The sequence below is a fragment of the Centruroides sculpturatus genome, unplaced genomic scaffold (genome assembly GCF_000671375.1).
Source record: "Centruroides sculpturatus isolate CEXI.00-Female unplaced genomic scaffold, Cexi_2.0 scaffold98, whole genome shotgun sequence".
NCBI classification, from domain to species: domain Eukaryota; kingdom Metazoa; phylum Arthropoda; class Arachnida; order Scorpiones; family Buthidae; genus Centruroides; species Centruroides sculpturatus.
In genome coordinates, this window is record NW_019384476.1 from 970837 (window position 1) to 993794 (window position 22958).

The 22958-nt window shown below is 37.1% G+C and overlaps 1 long non-coding RNA gene across 1 annotated transcript; it reads right to left on the bottom strand.

The window, feature by feature from the left end:
- Positions 1-12084: 12084 nt before the first annotated feature.
- On the bottom strand, positions 12085-16414 carry LOC111621335. Its single transcript, XR_002756054.1, has 3 exons — positions 16086-16414; positions 15738-16012; positions 12085-12993 (listed from the first exon to the last, which is right to left on the bottom strand). It is a non-coding gene; the product is annotated as an uncharacterized LOC111621335 (long non-coding RNA).
- Positions 16415-22958: the final 6544 nt, after the last annotated feature.

The following is a 22958-nucleotide window of genomic DNA, read 5'->3' on the forward strand; positions in this document are numbered from 1 at the left end:
GTACAACACGGAATTCATATAAAACAGAATTATCAACAGTGTTATAGGGGGTCGACTGTACCACTTTTTAATTAAGTATATCTTTAAATATAACTTACTCTAAATTTTTAAACGTAATTCGTTAACTGCTCAGATTACAACAACGGTAGCTTAGGAAAGGACGTGGGTTCGGACTGGATCACTTCAGTTTCTTCTCACCGTGGCGCTGACGTAGCAGTTGCATCCTTTCTTCAGTTTTTACCTTTACCTTTGGTAGCGAATATATAACAGTAAGTTAAGCTATTAACTCTAGTCGCGTTTAATGCATTGGTTGTAACTTGTGCGGAAAATCCGACGTCTCCCGAAAACCTAAACGACATTTTGGACGGGACTGTACAATTTGAAATTGTACAGTCCCGTCCAAATAGATTTAATGATTCTTGTAAATATTTTGAGTTTAACTACGGTTCTTCCAACACCACCGCATTTTCCCATCAGTTGTAGGGGGACGGGATAAATAGTTGACTCGTCTTCTCTACACATCTAAGGGGAGTAAGACAAACCAAAACAGGGTTATTATAGCCCAATGTCGAATTTAAATGCTACTTTGTTTTGTCTCGGACGTCGCAAAGGGAAATGTGCCACCGCTTCGTTTCCACGTGGAAAAAATGGTTACGAATGAAAAACATTCGTCATTAAGCTTTGTTAATCGGAAACGTCGCTTTTCGACAAACATCTTGCCGTTACTCCAAAGAAAAATAATCAAAGGAAACTGTAAAATGGCTCCCGTAGAATCGTCGTACCTAAATCCCCCGTCGAAGCGATGGGCTTTGAGCGCGGCCATTAATTAATACGGAGAGGATAATCGGATTTTTCGCCGTTTTCGGCAGGGAAATAACGACAATTGGATTAATCCAATTAAAAGCAATAACCTAATTAACTCTCGTTCGCCCAAACGGCGCATCTTCTCGGTCTTACGCCGGGAGAATTCGAACTCGTACGTAATTTTATTTTCCTCGGAAGATCTTCTTACTTTTGAAGACGGGAAAGACGCCGATGCCCCCGGAGAACTCCGCAATCGTCCCCTTTTATTTCTGCTCGTCTTTCGATGAATTGTTTGTCGACTAATTCGATCGAAATTCCACGTTTTTATTTTATTTTCTAACGTGGCGCTTCTCCCTTGTTATCTCCGAATAAAGTAAAGAAACAAACGTGAAATGTAAAGTTTTCTCTTCTAGTCTCGTATACACTTTCCACTTTCGAGTAATCCTCATCCTTGCAACTTCGTAGGAGGAGAACATCTGCCCCGGGGCATATCGGTAAATTCGTGTCAATCGTCGGTATCGAGTCTTTTTATTCCTTTTAAAGTTGCAATTTTCACAAAATCGTTAATTTTTCGTCTTTAATATTGTTTTTAATACAATATTTTACACTGTACTGTACGTATAAATGTAGGCATCCGCTTAATTAACCTCGAAAAAAAGAAACTAAAAATTGTTACAAGAATTTTTGACATTCAAAGGTGAAAAGACATACAAGTCGACCCCCCTATAACACTGTTGATTTTTCCATTTTATATGAATTCCATCTTGTACGAGTCACTTAGATTTTACAAATATGTGAGCCGTTCATAGCCCGGCACACGTATTTGTAAAATCTAAGTGACTGGTATAAGATGGAATTCATATAAAATGGAGAAATCAACAGTGTTATAGGGGGTCGACTGTATATGTTAAATAAAATTTAATTGCGATTTGTCATCTTAACCGAGTTAATTAACCGAATATAAATGAAATATATATGCAGAGTGGTGGTATATATTTCTTTTCCTCCGTCCCTTCTATCGAAGGTGCCATCGTCATTTTAATCCATAACGAAAATAGGGCAAAATTGCCAATTACGGAGTTAGTACGTATTTTTTCCTGCGCTACGCGACCGTGCATCAATAACCTTCGGGTGTGTTCGGCGAAGCATTTACCCGACATATTTGAAAGCGCCTTTCGGTATTCCACTGGATTTTTTGGAATACGCTACAAGAATATTATGTATTTCTTCGTGCGCTATTATTCTGTAATTGTTAATGTTGCCGTGTTTTGGTTAGGGATGGAGATTACCATAGCCTTATCCGATAGAAGGGATGGACGGGAGGAAATGTTTACCGTCGTTACGGCACGACTTTGATAGGAGCTTAAATAATAATAATAATAGCGAGGAATATATAAATTATTATTATGTATCCGTTATACGAAATTGTATAACGCGAGCATTCGACTCGTTATCGTAACGCTACAACTAAACTGGTTTGGGTTTTTGGATGACGTTCTAACCTTACTTACATCATTAAGTAATCTAGCGATGTCGTAGTGACGCAATATGGCTTCCCGTTACAACGAAAAGCGATTCGTATTGTCCGATAGTTTCTTCGTAAAATTCTCGTCCACGAGAGCTCGAAATGACATTTTATTAAGTAATATAATGGCATCCCGTTACGAATTCTCCCGTCGGAGAAAGCCGCTTTATCTACGATTATTTTTCCTCGGCGTACTCCCGTAATAAATCTAAGGGCGGCGAAGTATCTAGGAATCTTACGTTTCGGGGAAGAAATCTCGAAAGACAAAGTTCCCGATTTACTTTATCTAAAGCGGGTTCGGATAAAGATAAATCGCGTAGGTGACGGTATTTAGCAATGTATTTTGTGTCGAATTTAACGCGTTAAGTAGTGATTATTCCGAAGAATCGGCGAAGAATATATCTTTTTATTGTGAAAAAAACTCGTGTGAAGACAAATACTTGTGACTTTAGTTTCGTATTCTCCAGTTACCTTTCTTTTGTACATTATTTTATTGTTCTTGTTTGCTTATTATATTTTAACGGTATTGTTTTTCTCGGCTGGTTCTACCTTACGAATTCAAAATAAATTAAAAATAATACTAACGAATAAACTGGAGAATGCCTCCTGCCCGAATTTCTTCGCGTTTGGACGCTCCGACGCCATATTTGACCTTCGACCTTCGAAGTAGATAGTTTACGATAGTTTATAAAACGGAAAACTTCGTTAACAATTGTACAGATCCGAGTTTAAAATCGTTTTCCAATTGGCGGAAATAATTCCGAACGATTTTGGCCGATTTATCGAATTTATTTTCTCGTGTGTTTACGGTTTATCACCCTTTCTCGTTGGCAATCGAGTCTGACGACTTCTAGCGAAACAACAGAAGCATTTTTTGTACCGGATAAACTACGATTTGTAAAACAAAGGTATCTTCTTTTAGCTCCATTTTGTTTGTCTTTCAACTGCATTTAAAGTAAACGTTTATCCGGAAAATAAGAAGAAACATTTCTTTCTTTCCCCCTTTTTCGAGAGACACTGCGAAGAACTCGTTGAATCGATTCGATAAAAATGTCTACAGAGCACTTCTTTCGTACTTATTTTGCATTTTCCATACTATTTTAACGAAGCAGACCGTGGAAAAAATATTAATTAACGATAGGAGGAACGATTTGAAGTAACCCACTGTCCAATACACCTGAAAAATAAGCAAAATTGAGGAGAGGAAATAAAAATAAGAACGTTTCTCGCTCTTAACAATATTAATTATTCTCTAAAACCAAGCTTCAATTTACTCTGGCTTTAGTTGCTTTTCTTTGTTATTTTATTACTCGGGCTGTTGTTTTTACGTATTTTTAAAAATTTTAGTTTGTTTTTCGGTTATACAGTTTAACGAGTAGACAAAATAGAAAGCATTATTCGTTTAAACAAAATGATACCAGTCCTTCGTTAGCCGTTACCCTTTAATGTCGGCTTCTCCGTCGGGCGTGGAAGATTGTTTTCCGGCCGCTCTTAATTCGATTTTTGGAGAAACTTCGAAATAAATCGCTTTGTTTTTTACACAGAAGACGACGTTCTGCCGTTTTATACCGACAAAAAGTCGTTTTAAGCAAACGGAAGGTGATAAAAGTGCAATTTGTGCGAAACGTTAATAACGAAATTCCTAAACGGAATGTGGAAATTAGTTCAATACTTGACCGAAAAAGAACACGAGGAGCATCTGCGTAATAATATAATTGTAAATCTCAAGTATAGTGATCCCAGGATTAGAGAAACCCGAAGAATAAATTTTTCTCTAAATTTTATTAAATTCCAGATAATAACAAGATTAAACTTGTTCATCTCCATCCTCCGAATATTAAAAATATTCGAGAATATACGACTTTAGGAAAATTTTGAATTTTTTAACGTCACAAACTATTAGTTGTTTTTAACAATATCAATTCTCCAGAGCAAAAAAGTCTCGAGATATCCCGAGGATCAAAAAATAGTTTTATAATCTCTAATTTTATCGCTGTTTTCTTTCGATGTCGCCGACAAAACCGATTACAAATACTAAAACTTTTCAAAAATACAAACCTATTCGATCCCTTGAAAATTTTTACGCAATGAACTTGTAAAGAGCGGAATTAATTTTGTAGAAAGTCGGTTTTTTCTGTCAAAAACGGGTGGTTATCCTCGCAATTCTAGAACCCTTAAATGAAGAACCGTTGTATGAAGTCCTAACGATAAAATTTGACAAAACGACGACACTCGGGTGTGTGTTTAAACGGTAGAACGAGCACATTTATTAGATAGTTTTAGCGGTAGAAAAATCTGCCAAATAGTTTCAAATTACGGGCCGGAGGTATTGGTTTTAGATTAATTCTACATCGATAGAAGCCGCTAAAACGAAGACGATTCTTTGAATGAAACGAATGAATTCTCGATACTTTTCCAAAACTTGGAGTTTGATTTAGGTTAAAAATGGAAAGAGAATTCCGAAGTGAGACTCGCGAGATCCTTTCTTCAATCACGCGAGTTGTATTGTCTACGCGCCACACACTTATTTTGTGTTACATCAAGTGGTACCGACTGTGTTCTGAGAACGACACCTTCGATTATTGTAAAATTATGTCGAATTGATTTAAGATCGCGCGATATCCCTGCGAAATGTTCTTATAATATCTACACACCTGGAGTCAATTGTGTTTACAATCACGCTATCGTTTTTCTGTCTAAACACTGAAATTTCTTCTCGATTCGCGTTGTTTGCCGGACGACCTTTTATCCTAACCTCTCTACTTCTAACCCAAATATCGTCTCGCACCGCTGTATTACGGACAGATGACGACTTTTACGATCTGGATACCGAGTAACAGAAGTTAATAGACATAGTGTAGTCTTTTCGTTGTGACAGATTCTGTTAACTTCTGTTAATCGGGAGCTTTACACTTATCCTCCTTCAACCCTTTTGTGGATATTTTTTAATTCTCGTCCTGCAAATAATTTCTATAGTAGCTTTGACGTTTCTCTCCCGTCTCGATTCTTTCCTTTGTTTCCGCATTATTGCTCTGAACACAATGAATTTATCACGTTTTACTACCGAAGAGTGGTTAGATTTGTTTTCGCGTGGCGCGCTGCTCCACTGTGAAGAGCCTTTTCACATTTAAATTAAAGTAATCCCACAACTCTTAGTCGGAAATTTTATGTTTTTTTTTTTTTTTTTTATCTTCTCAAGCTTTCATTTTACATGGAATTTTTTCGGTGCGTGGCGTTAAGGAGCCGGTAATCTTTTTGTTCCGTGACGTTGCAGATTTTTATTACTCTTCGAAGCATTTCTCTGGCTCCGTTTTGACTGCGGATTTTACACCGATTATTTTAAAATTCTTTATAACCGGGATGTTTAATTTTCACTTTTATCTACTTAATTTTCCATCCGGCCGTCTTTAAATCTTTCGATAAAGTGTCCCGGGAAGAGGTTTAAATATTAAATTCGTAAAGTTCTTAAGGATTTGGAAACTTCGTGACTTTTCACCCGCTGTTTTAAGACGTATGCCGAGGTGTTTTATCGTTAATTTGAATATTTAAAGAGTAATTTCCTAAATAAAAACTTGACTTTACCACCACCGTTTGGACGAGTGTTTGTGTTTACGAAAGAAATCCCATTGCTTAAGAAAATAATACGTTCGAATGTAATAAAAGTTAAATTTTCTTTCTTTCACTCGGTTCTTCCGTTTTCACTAAAAGAAAAAGGATTTAAAAATTAATATTCACTCGTCTGGGCAATTATTAAGGATAGTTGAAGCTAAACGAAGGATAAAAAGTCGAAAGCTTCTTCCATTTCGTTCCTCGGTTCTTTTGCCATTCGTTTACTTCTCCAAACAATTCTCCTTTTTTAAAGAGAGATTAATCCTTGTTTTCTTCGAAAATTTTCTCAAAAAAGTACCTTTTCATATTAAAATGGAAGATTTTAACTTTTTTAAATTCGCGCTTTTTTTCGGGTGCTTTTCTGATGGCAACCGTCTTCATAAAATTAAATTTCTTTTCCATTCTAAACTACGAGTTTCGTCCTGGACATTATTTTTTTAAAGAAAAGAAAAACTTTAGGCATTGTTCACTTTTTTAAGCGTTTTTATTTTGCGGTTGGGGGAAATGGCACATTTTTCCCCTTTAATGAAAACGTCGGGTGCAGTTTTGTTTATTTGTCGTTTTGGATGCAAATGCTAAATTCCGGAAGGTCTTTCGAAAGTACAAATTCAGTTGTAATTTATATATTAATCCATTAAACATCCCTCTAATCCCTAACTGAATTAAAAAGAAATCTTCGATGTCTCTTTAATTAAAATTAATTTTCTGGTAATGACGTAGACACGAGAAATGATTGGAAAAGTTTAGCGAGATACTAGAGGTGAACATTTTCTTACGACGTTCTTAGAATTTAGGATTCTTAAATCAATTTAGGATCTCTTTTTTTGTGATTTACGGACACTAAACTCGCCCTTAAATCAAGATATTCCTAAGTGAAACTGGCGAAACACAGCAATGCAATTCCGAATACAGTATTTAGTTATTCGGTGAAGTTCATCAATAATCTGCATCTCTCCTCGTCCACTACCCCGTTCTTTCTTAACTAATTTAACTTCTTAAATGAATTTTTGCTATTCTATAATTATTTAAGGAAGAGAATCAAGTCTTTTTGGCCGTTTTTGATGTAAATAATAGAATGGAATATGCTGGAAGAACATTGTTTCGTAAGATTGGAGGAGAAAAGTGTGAAATTCTATTGTAATGATCTCGTGTCGAATTCTAAATAGCCTACATAGATTTGTGAAATTCTTAAGAGATTTTCATTTAAGATCGGAGATGGGATAATACGTAGAATCCTGGAAAGCTCTCTTAATGTAGAGAGAGGATTTCAAAAGCCTTTTTCTAAAGGATACCCGGTCCTTATGTCAATACGATAGTGAAATTTTGTACTTTTACGAAATTCTTTCAGAAAGTATTAAAAGAGTAATCTCCGTTGTATTGAGATTTTTCTTCATTTTCATTCTCCCCGTTTCTCCGAATGCAGATTTTTTACAATGGTATATCAAGATAAGTCAGTAAATCTATTGTAAAATGATAATTTTGAACAATACACATTATTATCGCACTCTCGAGTAGATAAAATCTATTGGTTATTGTTAAGATATAATGTTAATTAATTAAACAAACTGGATCTTTGCGCGTGGAGCCGAGTTTTTCTATTGGAAAGTGGAGAGATGATTGGCATCCGTCCATCTCAAACTGTAATCTGGAGAAGTAAAAAGTTAACGAAGACGAAAGTCCCGTGTCGTGCTGAGGATTATGAAAACCGGAAACGGATGTCGTCCAGATAAGGATACGTCATCACTTCCCTTTCCCTTCGAATTTAAAATATTCGTTTCCATTTACTACAACGAATAATTCTCTTATTTTCGAAGCCCGTACAGATTTTGCGCGTCGTAAATCAAATATTTAAACGTTTCATTTAGTCGCATTTTATGCCATTTATCCAAAATTAGTTTATAAAAGTAAGTGGAAAGTAAAGATAACGGAATTAAGAAAGTTGGAGAAAATTTTTCTTCTACAGGACGGTTGTTTCGAGATTGTATTCAATTTATTCTCCTTACAGAAAAAAAAACACAGGTTAGAAAGGAGATTTTCTTGGAAAATAAGAATTGGCCAATTATTTTGGTAATAAATTCACTCCGACATTCGCATCTCCTCCTCTTCCTTTATCGAAAATAGCGGGGAGAGAGCCGGAGGAGGATGCTCGGAGCGATGTTCATTCACAAAAAAAAAGCGCATGCGTTAATTCGGAAGGGAGAGAATTCGACGGCGTCCGACCGAAGTTAGAAGAATTTTTTCCTCTCTCCGCCGTCGAGTGAAAGAACACGACCCACGCCTTTCTCGGAATTTTAAGTGACCCCTCTTGACCTCTTGTCGAGATAAACAAATCTGTAGTTTCCGAGGATCTTCCTCTTCTATTGTAGAAAGTAACCCGCAAAAGGTAAGAGACTTTAAACGGTCAGTAAGAACTCCTTTCGTCACTCCCCATCTTCCTTTCGTATATCGATTAGGTTACGTTAGTCGTTATAAGTTATTAAGTCGTGCAGCCGTTTAGTGACGACGTGAAACGAGTCGAAGGTTAACCAAATTTTATCGGTGTTTCCTTTCCGGAACAATAATGTAAAGATATAAATAATCGATTCTTCGAGTGTCACGCGTTTATTACTCTAATAAACGATTCCATCTGTCTCGGCGATAATCGATAATTGTGGAATTTCCGATTTTGCAATTGGATTCTTCTTCTGTACAGGAGTGGACGACGGAAGGGCCATTTGGATAATTTATTCTCCGTCGTTGCCAACTCGGCGAATTGTTTTGCGGCATTTTAGTGCCGATTTTGCCAATTTGTACCTTGGGAAAGGATAATTTTCGGAGGTAACAAACGAGGATTTAATGCGCTTCCCTCTAATGGCAGATCCGAAATTAATTGATCTCGGGGAATTTCGTTCTCTCTTCCCTAAATGAAATTCCTTAATTAAGCGAATTCGTTTCGGCAACATTCGTTAAAACCGAATAATGACCCGGAATGAGGTCGAAGCCAATAAATATTCGCGTTTAACGCTATTCTGATCAATTAGTAATTCGTTACTCTTTCTTGTTCCGTGAACGGAAAGAAAGAAAAATCGTACCCGTTGTGTGTCTGGCCGGGTTCGTTATTTTCCCAGAAAAAATCGCCCTACGACAACGATAAGGAATTTTAGCCGATTAGCTTAAGACGAATGCAAAATTTTGCGTTTTCCTCCATTAAAAACTCCATTCCTCCATGGTTCTCCTCCATTAAAAACTCCGTAATCGACGATTCGTTATATCGAAACTATTCTTGTTACTCGCCAATGAAAGAGTGCCAATATTTTAGACATTTAACAGTCGAATAATTAAGGAATGGCGGAGAACTGTTGCCCGTTAGTAAGGGACGAAGAGTAGTCTCATTTATATTGATTTATTGCAGTTGTCGATCGCTTAAAAGCGTAAAAATTCTTACAATATCGATTTTTAAGGAAATTTTTGTCTCCACTTCCGAGTTTGTTTCTTTTCGATTTAATTTTAGCGGTCTTTATCGAACGTACGCGTTTGTTTGGCCGTCGAGGAATATCTTGCGAATAAATTGTGCCCTATGATAATTTGTTCGGTCCTTCGCTCGAATTGCACGCGCGTTCGTTTCGACTCTTCCCATTGCTTGAAAAACTGTAGAAATCTTCCATTCGATTTTAGTGTTGCATCGTCGATTTAGGATTGCTACTTCCTTAAGGTATAATGTTTTCTAAAGCACTGAATCGAACATTGAAATTGTTCAATTAATTCGTTAATACGAGGCGTGTTCAGAAAGTAAGCGTACTAGATTTTTATATTTTTTTACAAAAGGTGTATTTGAAAAAAATTACAGGATATCGTTGATACACTCGTTGACTATTTTTCCACGTAATCGCCATTCCGTTTAATGCGTGTGGTGAGCCGTGGCGCGAGCTTCTTTATGCCCTTCTCGAAGAACTCTCCCGCCTGCGTTTCTGCGAGTGTCTCGTATAAGAGAGTTCCGGTGAGTTGTGGAAACGTGACAGAAATTTCATCCACTGTCAATCGGCGGTTTTCACCAACAGTTTCCTCGGTTTTTTGCACCGACTCATCGGTCAAAGTGGCTCGCACTTGGCGGGATTTCTTACACGCGACTTGACACTACAACGTGAGTTTACGTACTGCCGTGTTCCCGCGATGCTCGCGAGTCGGGAGATCTCTCTCTACCACTTACGTTGCCAACCCTCAAAACACAAAAAATCGCAGCCCGTTATGGTCGCGATACGCTTACTTTCTGAACATACCTCGTAATATATTTAATTGTTCGGCATTTGCGAAGAAACAAACGATAAAATCTCGGATCTCGATACACTTCGTTTGGTCTTTATCCATTAGAAGAGATCGGTGTTTTGAGTAAAAAGAAGTTCGTACATTTCCACGTTGAAGTCACAAAAGATGTCCGTACCAGCCAGTTTCTGCGGAAACCCGGCTAATACGGACGGAAGCGATGCTGTTTGATACCGAGGAAGATGACAATTTTAATCTTTGGTTTCGTTATCTTTGTTGATAACTTAAATGTATCCTGAATTTTAGGAAAATTCTATAAATTACTTAGATCTTACAGACACATTTTTTAATTTTGCGGATTAATTGAGCGGTAAATTCATTTCTTTAATCCTTATTGTAGGAAAGGAGAATATGTAAATTCTATATTTCACCCCAAAGAACATCTCGAAATGGCTCCCTCTCGCGCTCTCGTATACGAATTGATATCACGAAACGGAATTCCGCTCCACTGTTTATAATTAATCTCTCGATGTGACGCGAAATTAAGATTTATATACGGAGAAACGTATGCCGAATAAGCCACAATCGACGGGATTTCGACGACTTTATTCTCTACGGATGCATTTGCTCGTTACTAAGCGAATCGCTACATAAATCTCATCAGGTAATTATAAAATCCGTCGCAAACGTTCTCTCTAACCACGTATAAATTCTAATGTTACGCCATATTCCCCCATGCGTCGTGCGCCTTTGATAAACTATTCTTTGTCCCGCGTAATTCTTAACGTTGTAACGACAATGTCGTTGCTTGTGTATTAAATGTATTTAATCTAATGGCATTATCTTCGTAGCGAGATTAATACACCTCGCTTGTTACGCTGCATTACACCGAAGAATATTAACTTTATCGCGAAAGACGTGCCAAAAAATGGCAATAATAAAATAATTTCCTAGCTTAGTTTGTAGGGATGTAGATTTTGGCTGGTGTTGAAGAGATTGTAAAGAAGGAATTGTTTCTTAAATTGTAAATGACTGTCTACTTAAGAGATTGCTTATTGTTTAATGTTATAAGACGGTGATTATGCCGTATAAACAACGATTTGAATTGTTTAACCAGGGAATTTCTGACTCTCCGATTAGAAATTCGTCTTCAATTTTGTTTGTATTAAACATCGATCGTAGAGTAAGCTTCGTTTAGATTGAGAAGTAACGAAAACAAACGGCTATTTTCGTAAGGGAAACCTCGCTGTGGGCTCGTGTCTGGAAATTTATTTCCAAGTTTTTCTTTATTTTCGTAGTTAATCTCTTTGCTATTTGAAAATTTTCGTCAAAATCTCCAGAAAATCACTTTGGAGTAGTTGTTTCGATTTTATGAAATTTATTCTTTGTTTTTCACGTGTAGATTTCGAGTATTTTTAGGTCCTGGTAGGCCGTAATCCTTGCAGGATCCTATAATTCTTATGGAAATTTTAATCATAAATGAAATTTCAAATCCCAAGGTCGCGCAAATATGGTACAGACGACTCTTCTGTTCTTTCACATTCCGAAACCCTCATAAAAGTAAACATTCAATCGCATTTCTCATTGGACTGTTGGCCCACCAGTGGCCGAGCGGTCTTCGTTCCCCGAACACCAGGAGTTCGGTCGTGAGTTCGTCCCTCGCCAGGAGGACTGACCACGTGGAGTTTACCGGGTTTTCTCCACGTCTGCAACGCCCGAATAGGGCATCTTGCCCTTAAAAAGACCCACCGGAAGGCATCCCCTAAGCGAATCGCCCAACTGTTGCGTTGCCGTAACTTAACCAGACAAACAAACAAACATTCGACCGTTGATATATTTGCCGGAATAGAGGAATTTACACAAAACACTTTGTTTAATTCATTCTTTAATTTTATACAAGACACCTTTAGATTCGGATCTGTAAATTACTGAAATTTGAAATGAATCTGATGGACGTTATATACGATTCAGTGCAGGTTAGACTCGTTAGAGCATCTCTCGTTTGCCATTTCATCTATTTTCAACACGAGTGCTTACTCTTTAATTAATCGGTCGATCTAGGAAACAAATTGTCTATTTTCTCTTCCGGAATGACTAATTTATCGTTTATGTATAAAGGGTAAGTTCTCGACAAACTTTCGAGTGCACTCGAATTTTTCTCCTCTTCCTTCCTTTATTGGGAAAACGTTTCCGTCCTCTTCACCCGTCGAGTAGATTCTTTTCCGAATATTTCGTCACATCAACTGCAGAATTCTTAATTACTTAACTATAAGACAAAATTCGCAGGAAGAGAGTTGGTCTGTTCGTTTTTCTTGGGGGGGGGGGAACGCGACATAACCGTAGATCTGGAACAGAATAAACTCCTCTCTTAGTTACCTCGACCGTTTCTTTTATCTTCTACGGCATCAATCCCTTGGATTTTCATAGTCGAGTGGCACACGAGGAAAACGATATTTAGCAGCTGTTACCGCCGGTGTAAATTAATGTTATAAGTCTATTATTTAAATTAATTTTTAAAAGATGCCGCAACAGAAGAAAATAAAAATAGTTCGTTCTATAGCAAAGTAAGTTCTCGGCGCTCGTCTATTTATTAAAACGCGCGGTGGTAAATTCTGGAGGCTGCCAGAGCCACGGACACGAAACAGAAACGACCCGGAAAGAATAGCGAACCTCGTTCCGGGTTCTTTGCTCGTTATCCCGAGGTTTTTCAACGGACCAATCGAATTTATCGTCCTCTCGTGTTTATCCTTCGGAGACACACAAACGTCTTGGTTAAACTACTCGATTCGGACTCCAGCTTCCCTTCTTTTCCTTCTCTATGGATAAAGAAAACGTATTTAAAGAACGGAAACACTTGTTATGTTTCCTTAATTTCTTAAGTGTTTACGAAGCTGTCGTAAATAATCATACTTTTAAATAAATTTACTTTTAGGAAACAAAACGATACAATTGAATATAATTAAGTAGGAACTTAATTAAAAGCGAAAAAATTTTACTTAAAAATAAGTAAATCTAAATTACAGATATATTATTTTAGAAACGTGTCGGCAAATTCGTCGGTGGGCGTACAAGTGGTAAGATACGTCGAATAGGAAAAGATACGCCGTTACGAGAAAGTAGCAAACGTGACGCACGTGACGCGTTAATGGAATGGAAGTAACACGTGTCGTTCGAATTAGTTTCGTCCCGCTTCATTCGCTGTCCCGGTGCGAGACGGGGGAGAGAACGAAGCGTTAACCACCGATTTTGTGACGTCGTTTCCTTTGTCTTACTTGTATATTAAGACACTCGACGGACGAGGAAGGGATAAAAAACGATCCGTCCCTTCTCGCTTTTCTCTTACAAATAAAAAGTAACTTCTCAAATTAAAATTACGACGAAGCTGGCTTTGCCACCGTTTTCTGTACGATTCCCGTATAAATTTAAAATTCTAATTATATAAAATGTGGTCCGCATTTTACGCGGTGTAAATCGGGGTGAAGTGGCTACGGTTACGCAATATTTTGAAAATCATTTTTAATCATTTTCTCAAACTAAAAATGGTTTATTTGTACTAACCGGAACCAAAAATTTTTACTTCTTCGTTTCGTCCGATAACCAGACGAGCTTCCTGACAGCTCGTCTCGTTTTCCACCGAATTTGTGTGCTAAAAAATACTGGTTACCGTGTGTTATTCGGCACTGGGACAAACGATGGTCGGCAAAACCTTTCGAAAGTTGCGCGTTCACACTGAGTCACACCGTCAACGGGCTGCATCCCATCGCATTTAGGAGCCCTTTTCATCGTAATAGTAAGAATTGCATTTTGTACGACATTGTTCGCAAGAGTCGTCGCTACTGTTCTTTCCTTTCTCTTCCTATCCTTAGTTTTTTTCTTCCTTTCGGCAAGCCTTCGCCCACCCTTTCTTTTTGCGTTTGGTCTCGACGGTGAAGGATCGGAGCGATAACCGAAGACTTTATCGCCGGAATCGTCCGAATGCCACGACGCTAGATCGGATATGCCGGTGGAGACACTACCCTTGGCTTTGGTTGTAGCATTCGAGAAGCTTCTAGTTGGATAACCCAGCTTCAATTTTTTTTTCATCCTTGAAAATGCGAAAAGATGCGAGGAAGCTTCCTTTAGGATTGATCGAGCGATACAGGAAATCCTCGTTAATTCGAACTCGGATAGATGGAAATTCCGTTAGTCCGTAACCGTATTTATGTCCCGGCCGAGGATATGTTTATTTGCACGTTAAGGAATTCGGTTAGTTATACAGTAAATACGGCCAATTCGTAATTTCGAGTGAAAGTTCTGCCCGAACTGTCACACGCGTACGTTAACCGGTTCGTTTAGATCAGTGTTTCTCAGCGGGGGCGATAACGTAAAAACGCCCCCATGTGGGCGTTTTTACGTGTTGAGGGGGCGATTAGTAACAATTTATATTTTGGGGGGGGCGAAAAACAATTTTCTGGCGATATAGTAAAACATTATATTAAGAATAATTAGGTATTTTATTCATTATATCGTACAATAATTAAACAAATAACATTATACTAGTCACTAGTAACATTATACGCAGTCTATTCGATGCGGTACGAATTTGTCGTTAGATTCGGCCCTGGGCATCGGAATTTTGAAGCGAAGGGAGCGATACTACGTTGAAGGGGGACGATTCGTTAGAGGTTGAGAAACACTGGTTTAGATCGAAGTGCCTACGCGCTATACGAGAATAATAAACCGAGAACAACTCTAATCTGGTCACTATGGTTTTGCTTCAACGGTAACGCATTGTCGGGTGTCGGATACCTTTTTTTTCTTTCTTATCTCGTAAAATACGGCTGGGTTTCGGGATGGCGAGATTGGACTACCAGTAGCAGATTGAGATATTTGTAGGACTTTAGGCTACAACATTTGGCGGACTTGGTACTTTTTGGGCCACATTTCGAGCAATTCTGCTTTACTTTTTATAAAAACCTGTCTGGCGACCCGCGAGTTCTCGCCGAACACTTTGTTTACCCGCAATTTATTTATATTATTAATTAACGAAAATAGCGTTCTGTATACGTATCCGTTTGCTTAATAAATTTCGTAGGTTACTGGGTTATTTGGCATATTGTACAGAAAAATGCAAATCTCGGATAATTCGAAGTGGCGAATATTTCGTCCCCTGAATTTCGAACTAACGAGGATTTCCTGTAATACTTAATTTTTCCTTCTTACACACTCGAAATGCGGGAAACCGACTTCGATTCCTCGGTGGCCGCGACTCTTACTGGGGTATTGTCGAGTCTTTCCCGGTGAGGCGGCTTTCTGTTTAAACGGCCAATGTTAAGATTCTTTTAATCTGACTGACAGACAGACGTCGAAAAGATATTTTCGACAGAATATCCACCAAAACTCGTTAATTGAAGAAGCGGAGGAGAATAAATACATTTCCCCCCCAATTGCACTAATGCCGAAACACTAAAATCCATATAAACTATGGAAAAATACATCAATCATAATACATTTAACACGCGTTACAAACGAACACTTAGGTCATTAACTTAGCAGATTTTTTATTAAAGGAAATTCCAACCTCGTTTTTCGATTGAATTTGATGCCGATGCTGCCAACTTTTCTCCACATAATTTCACTATTTTGTTAATAGCATTTTTCCTTTTAGGAATCGTTTTTATGCATTTCTCCAATACCCGTATGTTTCTTTTACCTTTTCTCCGGTACGTCTATGTTTGAAACGATCTAGACTGGAGAATACCGTCTTCCGAATGTTCTTTTCTCTGCCAATGCCGCGCACTTTAAGGGGAAGCCGAACCATTTGTTACTTTTTAATCGCGCTTCTTCGTAGACAAACTAACGGGTAGAAAGAATGGAAAATAAACTATTAAAAATAAAGTAAGAAAAAGGAAATAATAAAACAACTCACGAAGGCGCGAAAGGCTACTTCATTAAATTAACTAAAAAAGTAAATTTAGTTAATTAGGTGCATAAGTTAGCGACATTTCCTTCGTACAACCGGTCTTCCCGGTGTTTGACGGTAGACGACACGATCTTTAGATGAATCTAAAATGTGTCGTTTGTACGAAATGAAAAAGATAAATAGAAATTTGTATACGAAGTTTGTTGTAAATTTGTAATTATTTATCTTTATATTGATTGTAGAAAGACACGAACCGAGTTCGTTAAGTTTTATTAGATAACTTCAATCTATTCTTGCGTAATAAATCTCTTTCTGTTAGCGAAAATTAACTTTGAAATTTCTTATTTATATATTCTAACTGATAAACGAAGGATAAATTCGCCAGCATCAGTTAATTTGACTTTCGATTTTTTTTCTTTTGAAGAAGAATTAAAGTTTATAAATTCTTTTACTAATTTTCTTTAAATTTGTTTTTCGTTATATCGTTATAGCCTTATGTAACTATATTCTAACTATAATAACGAACCCTTTCAAGAGTTTCGGAGAGTTTCTAGTTGTAAAGATTACCCGTTGATTACAACAAGAGATCTTTAGAGACGGTGTCGTTAATAACTAGATTATACACTATTAAAATATCGAGACGAAATGTTTTCAAACTCGGTAAGTCGATCACGTAGAGAACGATTTACAGCATCCAGAATCTCGCTAGAAATACGGAAACTAGCATCTCTCTAAGTAAATTGGCATTCTGTAAGTTGTTATATTTCTCTCTTTTATATCGTAATTTACAAAATAAATTTCGATCGGATAAAATGGAACTAAGATTGGCGAAATTCTATAGTCGACGATCGAATGAAAATCGATCTTTTCGATTTTCATTCGATCGTCGACAAGACGATCGAAAATCGACTTTTTTAAAGGAAGAAATGCAGAATTTTACGAGTAGAGCCTTTATCGATACCAGATGTTGTAATGTAAAAAAAATTTCGTGGAATTCCTTAAAATATTCCATGGGAAATTCCATAATTCCAATGGTTTACTAAATTAAGTGCTACGGAATATATCCAGTAACGCGTGACCGAACTCCGGAATCGATCCGAATAATGAATAATTCGTACCTATTTAATAATTGCTCCTCGCCCTTACGCGAAATATCGTAACTAATGTATTACTGTTCTCGAAATTTTATCCTTACCTTCTTCCGAGCTCTTTGCATTCCGTCAGTTCGTCTATTTTTCAGAAAAAGTTATTCTTAAATGCCAATTAATCTCCCTTTCCCCTTTAATATAAGATAAAAATTCTGGGCGGTTTTAAAATTGATAAGGAAGTCTCCGCTCCGTTAAGCGATTCCTCCCTTTCGTTTCTATCTAAACTGCTACGTGTTAGAACAGAGTTATTATTTCGGAAATTTATTCAGAATAAAAAGAAATTCGGCGAAAGACTGACCTTCGGTAACTATTTCGGTGACGTAATTTCTCGTAACGACGGCTACATTTCTATTAATAACGAAGAGAAGCGATTTAAAACAAAAACCCCACGTCACTTCGATACGAAATTTCGTTGGATGAATTTCTTTCCATTCGTAAAAAAATTGCCCGCCTCCTTTTCTGCGGAAAATAGAAGTATCTCCTCCCACTTTAATCGTTTCCGCTAATCGTCGTTTAGATAATTTTAACTCCGCCCATCTTCCGTAAATCTCTTGTTACATTATATCGCCTATATTTCGCGTAGGACGTTTAACTTCTATCGACTTTTTTATTCTGGGTTTTGCCGTAATTAAAAAAAGGATTAGTATGTAAAAATTCGAATATCGATAACTTAAATTAGACTGATAAAAGCCAGTTCGACCAACGTTCTGGATTAACACAGAATATGGAATCTCGGAAGAATTTGCCATCGAGTTAGGCATTATTAAAATTTTACAGAGTGCAACGACTCCCAGGCTAAATAAACTTTGCATATTTTAACACGAAGACGAAAGAATTAAGATTTATGAAAGTTTTAAAATCTAGCGTCAAAGGTCGTCCGGTAACGCGGCCACGAAATATTACGTAAACGAAGGGTAGAATATTTTCTAGAATAGCGTTAACGTTAAACGGAGGTATTAAAACGTTGAGGAAATTCGCCGTAACGGTTACAAATACGTACTGTACGGCGGCGTTCGAAATCCCAAAATTACCTCCGTTTAACGAATTATCTCGGGAGCGTTTGTAACCGGAGATAAGAGAAATATTTAAGAATTGTTTACGAAAATTATCATCCGGTAATTGCATTTATAAGAGAATTTTAAATCCGGTAATTAATCTTCTTCTCCGGGAGTCTCGGGAGGTTGCGAACCGTTCGTCGACTCTCGTCTCGGTTATCTTCCGGCGCAGATTTATTCTCGGTTTAGATCAGTGTTTCTCAACCTCTAACGAATCGTCGCCCCCTTCAATAAAACCGTTACGTGGTATCGCCCCCAAAATATAAATTGTTACAAATCGCCCCCTCAACACGGAAAATCGCCCCCGTTGAGAAACACTGGTTTAGACAGTCACTAAATTGTTTTCGCTAGACAACCGGGCATTTTTAAATCTACGCTTCGCGCGTGTAACTGGAAAGACGAATACAGTTCGATGCGACTAAATCCTTTATCCGGGAATACGGGTCACGTGACTTATTACAATGAATAAATTTGAAGGTCGGGAAAGTATTTCTGTTAAAAATATTTCTGATGACCAATCTTACCTTCTTTGATGAGTCGGGCCGGATAAAAATGTCTAATCCAAATTGGGGTCGTATAGATGATGATAACAATAACAAATCTGAAGCGGATGAACAATACGAATATTCGTGTAAAACGAAAAGTTTATTTCTGGCTCTCGAACAAATGTAAGATGTTCCGAATAACACTGATACTGTTTATAAGAGTATTTGCTTCCAGAAGGTGTTAAGTTACTATCGTGACGTTTCTATTCTTGATTCGACTGAAACAGATAAAAATATGATCGAATGTACCGCTGACGAACAAACCTCTCTTAATTAACAACAAGCAATTTATCGAACGAGTATTTAGTCAAAGGTATACTAATAAATATCTGTTGGAAGTGAAGAATTTTACTTTCGATCGTTACGTAGCACGGTCGAAAGAGAATTCTTTGTTTTTGTATAGGGTTTTTAGATTAGATTGTCGAGAGCCGAGATGTAACGGTGTTCATTTATAATACAGTACACGATATCCGGCTTAGAGTAAGTGTTGCCGATCTAGAATTAAGAATGGAGAGCAATTTCCATATTTTATTTATTGTAGTTTGTTTTGCCTTCCGTAAAAATTGAAAAAACTGATACGCTACAGTCGACATCATTTCAAAGCCGACAATTGAAAAAAGTTGGTTTTTTTACAATTTAAGTAGAAAAAAACGTACTTCCGTCTGCTAACTACTTGGCATATTGCAGTAGTCTCGCTGCCACGCTTAAAATATGAGATATCTGATGGGTTTGTTCCACAAATAAACAATTCAAGAGCGGAAAGTGAATTGTCCTCGTACTGTTTGAAAGTTGACAACAAAGAAAACGTTTGTTAGTATAGCAAAAAACTAATTTCAAATCGGCCATTATACACAATTTAATTCCACAATTTTGTCGATAAAATAGTTTTTTAGTATCGATAAAAAAGCGTGGCAGCGAAGAGAGAATGTACGTGGGCGTGAAACGGCGATTCTCTGGCTATTGTGAAAATGCATAAAATATCACGAGGAGAGTGTAAAAAATAGTGGTCGGGTATGTAAATACGAGAAATCTACCACCGGGACATCGCCCTAAGGCCGCAACAAGATGCCAAGATTTGCCGCCAGGCCACCAAAAACTCGTTTATAACGGGCGAAAAAAATAAAATGGCTTAATCTCGAAGATAATGTTTCAAATATTAAGAGAAGATGAAATAAAAATGATATCCACAGTGGTTCGTATTGCTCATTACAACTTCGAAAAACGTTCCCAAACTATTATGTAAGGTGGGTGCCTTATTGTTCCCACAGTTTTATTTTTACCAAATGCTTGATTTTCCTTTCCCGGCTATTATGTATACATAACAAGGGAAAGTATGGTAATTGTGTCAAATTTGACTCTCCAAGATTTTTGCAAATCTCCAAGTTTTGAGACCGCTTGAATCCAAAAAAGTAAAAAAAAAAACCTTATTTCATTACGCTTTATTACGCTTAACATGTCAGGAAGGAGTAAAGATTGAAAAACAAAAATTTTTCGTGGCAGCTTATATAGTACACGAGAGGCATTGATATTAAATTTTGGCGGTTAAAGGTCGAGAGGGTGAGGAGATAAAGGGGTGTCATACGTTATATCTCGAGAGGTGTAGGACTTAACAAATAAAATCTTCATCAACATTTATACTTTTCTACAGTATTTTATAAACCCGTCCCTATCCTCAAAAATAATATAAAATGTGAAAAAGCTTAATTTATAAAAAAAACTTAATTTTTTTAACAAAACCTCGTAACGGAACCAGAAACAATTTTATTTATTTTCTTTAATAATATAAAAGTTATTTTTTAAATAAAAACTGCCGGGAAAGCTGCGCAACTCGTTGCTGAATTTTTTTTGTACAAAAATTTCCGTCGTATAGCATCCCGCAACTCTCCTTTCACTCATCTCACTAAATAACACGATTCCAAAAACTCTAGGGGCTTTTCCACAAATTTTTGGCAAAAGCTTCTTCTCTTCCGATTCACTGATGAACCGGCCACTCTCCCTCGGATATCACTACTTAATCTTCTCTTAATATTTGAAACATTATCTTCGAGATTAAGCCATTTTATTTTTTTCGCCCGTTATAAACGAGTTTTTGGTGGCCTGGCGGAAAATCTTGGCATCTTTTCTTGTTGCGGCCTTAGGGCGATGTCCCGGTGGTAGATTTCTCATATTTACATACCCGACCACTATTTTTTACACTCTCCTCGTGATATTTTATGCATTTTCGCAATAGCCAGAGAATCGCCGTTTCACGCCCACGTACATTCTCTCTTCGCTGCCACGCTTTTTTATCCATACTAAAAGCTATTTTATTGACAATTGTGGAATTAAATTTTGTATAATGGCCGATTTGAAATTAGTTTTTTGCTATACTAACAAACGTTTTCTTTGTTGTCAACTTTCAAACAGTAAGAGGACAATTCACTTTCCGCTCTTGAATTGTTTATTTGTGGAACAAACCCATCAGATCTCTAATATTTTAAGCGTGGCAGCGAGACTACTGCAATATGCCAAGTAGTTAACAGATCGGAAATACGTCAATTTGCTTATAATTTATCGAAAAGGGGCGATGCGCAGACCTTTATTCAGGCGGATGCTATTTTAATTCAATTGGAGACGTTAGTATTCCGGAATACCATTGTAAAGAATTGGCAATTGGGTCGATTCCTTCGGATTGTAAATCTTCTAATTTTTGTATTATTATCGATTTAGCAAAATCGCGTTACAATTCATTTATCGACTGTTCTGTTCCGTACGAATTGTTTTTTCCAAAATCGGAGCGTTTCCATAAACGAATTTTTGATAGAAAAAACGTTTATGGTTATGTTTGTGCGTGGTTTAACAGCGCCTGTTCCTTTTACTAGTAAATGCGTCACTCCTAAAAATAAATTTTGGGTTTCGATCCGACAGATGTCGTTTTTAACCAATTACTAATAACTGCTTTGTTTAATTAAACGGTAAATAATTGGGGGAATGCTTATTCACTTTACTTTCCCGGTTGTTGTGTATGTTACCGCTAAAGCTCGAAAGTCGTTAATCTGCAGATTAACTAGCGCGATCCGTTAAAGTTGTGAAAATTGTTCTATTTCTCAAATTACCTAGATAATGTGCAGAGTATCTAGGTAATCCGCACATTACCTACTAGGCACTCGGTAAAGTGAAAATAAGATCTTTGCCACAAGTAGGTGTGCTTGTCACAAAAACCAATTGCTATGAAATTCAATTCAATTCAATAAAGTGTCACCAATCTTTAGACTGCACTAGTAAGTAAGCACAATTGGATAATGTTACCTATGGTGAGTAAAATGGCGGCTCGTCTCCGATTCTAGCAAAGAGAAGAAAGGAAACAGTGGGGATGCACGTTCTAACCTAACCTAGTCTAATAAATTACCATAATTATTACCAACCAAATTATTAGAATAGGTTAGGTTAGGTTAGAACGCGCGTCCCCACTGTTTCCTTTCTTCTCTTTGCTAGAATCGGAGACGAGCCGCCATTTCACTCACCATAGGTAACATTAACTGCACAATTATATCACGCCATCACCAGAAAAAGTATAACTTTATTATTTTTCGTCTCCGGTCCAAAAGTAGGGTATCTTTGAAGTCGTCTCGGTCCCCTCAGTTCAGATAGATACTCAGTCCCGAAATTCCATAGGTGGTTATCTATATAATAATTTCCCTAATTGTATTAATATTTTAAACCGTTTGATTTTTTGTATGATTTTTAATTGGTTGACGATTGATTCTATCAACTAATTTGTCGATTGTTTGATTGTATTAACTCCATTCTTTAGATATCGAAAATTAAATAAAGAACAATAAGTTAATTTAAGCGTACAGAAACGTTGCTGTTGTTCCAGCAAAGATCTTATTTTCACTTTATCGAGTGCCTAGTAGGTAATTTGCAGATTACCTAGGTAATTTGAGAAATAGAACAATTTTAGCAGCTTTAACGGATCACCCAAGTTAATGCGCAGATTAGCTAGGTAATGTACAGTATACGTTAACGACTTTCGAGGTTTAGCGGTAACATATACATAACAAGGGAAAGAACGGGAATCGTGTCAAATTTGACTCTCTCAGTTTTTTTTTTTTTCAAATCACCACGTTTTGAGACCGCTGGAATCCAAAA